Source organism: Conger conger, chromosome 18 (assembly GCF_963514075.1).
Source record: "Conger conger chromosome 18, fConCon1.1, whole genome shotgun sequence".
NCBI classification, from domain to species: Eukaryota; Metazoa; Chordata; class Actinopteri; order Anguilliformes; family Congridae; genus Conger; species Conger conger.
Window position 1 is genome coordinate 32,439,613 of NC_083777.1, and position 2,893 is coordinate 32,442,505.

At 42.6% G+C, this 2,893-nt stretch overlaps 1 long non-coding RNA gene across 1 annotated transcript; it reads right to left on the reverse strand.

Moving 5' to 3' along the window:
* Nucleotides 1-1,248: 1,248 nt before the first annotated feature.
* LOC133118371 (uncharacterized) lies at nt 1,249-2,300 on the reverse strand. The gene is made up of 4 exons (XR_009706392.1): nt 2,208-2,300; nt 1,938-2,058; nt 1,708-1,840; nt 1,249-1,474 (listed from the first exon to the last, which is right to left on the reverse strand). It is a non-coding gene; the product is annotated as an uncharacterized LOC133118371 (long non-coding RNA).
* Between the last annotated feature and the right edge of the window lie 593 nt (nt 2,301-2,893).

A 2,893-nucleotide genomic window follows, 5' to 3' on the forward strand; every position in this document is an offset into this window, starting at 1 on the left:
AGAACCATATAAAGTCTTGTTTGCCCCGCACTGTAACCCCACTGGCTGACGTGAGTTAGAAGATTCCATTGCTAAAGTTTGTGCTAAGGGTAACGTTCACAGTAAAAATAGAAGAACTAACTTTTCTACATCAGTGTCCTTTCTATGCCAACACTGGGTGTAACAATCGATTTGTTTGGAATGTGAGAAGAGTTCTGGAGGTGTGTCTTCAAACTAGTTTTTCAGGCTAACCTCATTGGCAGTAGTGTACCCTACTTTGGCAGGAAAAGCATTAGGTGTGTATTTGATGCCAGATGCTTTGTCATGCAACACCCTTTCTATTCCTCAACTTGCTCATTAATTATTCCCAAACCTCCCAAGATCCTACAAAAAGTATTGCCTCTTCCATTTGAAAGTGCACTGATTAGCCAATTATCTTCATCATGCATGGAACATTGCATTGTGGGATTTCCCTTTTGCTGGAAGCATTTTATGCCTTTGGAGGGAGGGAAGACATTACATTACATTAATGGCATTTGGCAGACGCTCTTCTCCAGAGCTACGTACAGTTGATTAGACTAAGCAGGAGACAATCCTCCCCTGGAGCAATGCAGCGTTAAGGGCCTTGCTCAAGGGCCCAACAGCTGTGCGGATCTTATTGTGGCTACACTGGGATTCAAACCACCAACCTTGCCTGTCCCAGTCATTTACCTTAACCGCGTAGCGCCCTACGAACAAGGGAGCAAGGGAATATAATCGTTCCCTCCCCTTTCATAATTTCATAACTGAAACCTAGAAGAGAGCATAAAATTTGGAATCGAACCCAGCATCAGGGTTCAAAACCTTGGCCAGGTGTGTCTAATGTGCGGTGCAGAGCAAAGCTTTGAAGCAGACCACAGGTCATCAGCCATCACTGCTCTCTTTAATACAGCTAACAACATGACCAAGAATGTGGTTCTTTATGGGAATCAATATTTGATTGAGCTTTGTGAATAACATTGTACACTTCTTGTGCTCGTTGGTAGAGAATTGGAGAATTAGAGATCTGGTTTTAATTTAAAAAAACTAAATGATTTAGAATTCAATATTTTGAAATCACCTTTATCCAAACAGGACAGGCTGAGCAACTGCGAGTCAAACACTAAATCACAGGCCGTGCTCTATTGCAAACAGCTACATAACAGGTATTTTAGCAAAGTCACCTCACTTGTAATTTTTCTCACAAGAAATACTGGTTTAGTAGTTCAGCAGGATCTTGGCATAGCCCTTCCCCCTGTGCTCTGGCAGGGTGTACACCATCCCCATGGCACAGTAATCATACAGCAGCACCCAGGAAACTGGACGGCCTTCTTCATCAGTGATGCAACATGTGGGGAAGTGGCTTATCAGATGTTTGATTACTTGGAAACCATTTTCATCACCTCCACGTTTCCAGGATTTATTCACCAAACCGACATGGGATTCAGTCACAGAGGAGATCCTGGCCTCCACATCTCTGCGGGGAAGGACAGGAACACAGAACACAGGTAGAGGAAAAAGGCCTGTTTTGTGACCAGTCATTTGGATTTCATTTCGTCAATAAACTTCAGTAAGGTCTCTGTGCCAATGAGAGGACACTCAGTTCCACACCATTGGGTATGTCTCAACAAAAACACAAAAACCTCCAGTGACAAATGCAAGGGAGCTTCAACTAAAGATATGAGAATGGGAATGACCAACTGAATGTACCTGCTCACTGTCAGGTGAGGAAGGTGATTTGGGTCTTGTAATTCCAGGAGGTGAGTTACACCACACGGTCTCATTGTGACATCTTTTGAGGCAGAAATGTCCTTCAACATGGTGGTATGAAGCATGTCAATCCCTTCAGAAAACAAGAGAAACCCATAATATTAATCATAAAAACACATGGATGGTTGCAATGGCTAGAAAGGTTAAAAAGGAAGAAAAAAATGATTCACCTCCAATTTTGAAGTATTTATTCCAATCTAAGATGCTGTCTTCTGTCAACATTCTCTTAAGAACCTTCTCATCAGTACTGAAGAAAGTCAGTTCCTCATTATAAAGCAGGGTGTGTTCACTCTGTTCATGCCATTAAAAAAAAACAGTTACTCAAACAATGGACACATGTAATATGTATTGATAATGAATACAGTACAATTCTGAAATTGACTGGATAAAGAGAATAAGTGATTGAACATACACATACATAATATGTAATATGTATTCACCTTTTGGTGCGGTCGACAAATGATGGTTTTAAAATCAGGCCAGGAGTCCACAACAACCTCTAGTGTATGTGGTTTGTCTCTATTCATAGCAAACAGATATCCATAAGCCTAAAGGACAAAATACAAAAATGTTCTTATTCACAGTTTTATTTCATACCGAGACTCTCTCCACCCTGTTACACATTCCATGTGTGGAGGGAAGGATCGCCCTGATCATTAGACGTGGATATTCTTTCAGACACACTGACTGCCGGCCACGCCCTGATTAATGCTCTATAAAGCCCAGTCTACAGCAAACAGCCAACTTGAGATGAGACCAGAATTATGGTTGTGTCTATCAAAGCTGGCTGGGTTGGGGACCAGTAGCTTGTGCTCAGCCCAGCCTCAGTTTGTCCTGTGCATCTCTTCCCTGTCAGGTGTGCACATCGTGTTTGTTTGTTTTGTACCTTGCTGGGTGCTACTGCTCCATCTCCTTGTGGGGTGTCTTGCACAGTTTCCCCATACATATGGAACAGAGTGCAGAGATAGTCTCCATATGAAAGAGAGCGTATTGGTTATGTTGTAACCATGGTTCTCTGGTGTAGACCACTCAAAGTCAGGGCTGATCAAATGTTCCGTGCCAACTCCAGTGCTTTATAGAGCATGAATCAGGGCGTGGCTGGGACAACCGGGGTGTCATAAAGAAT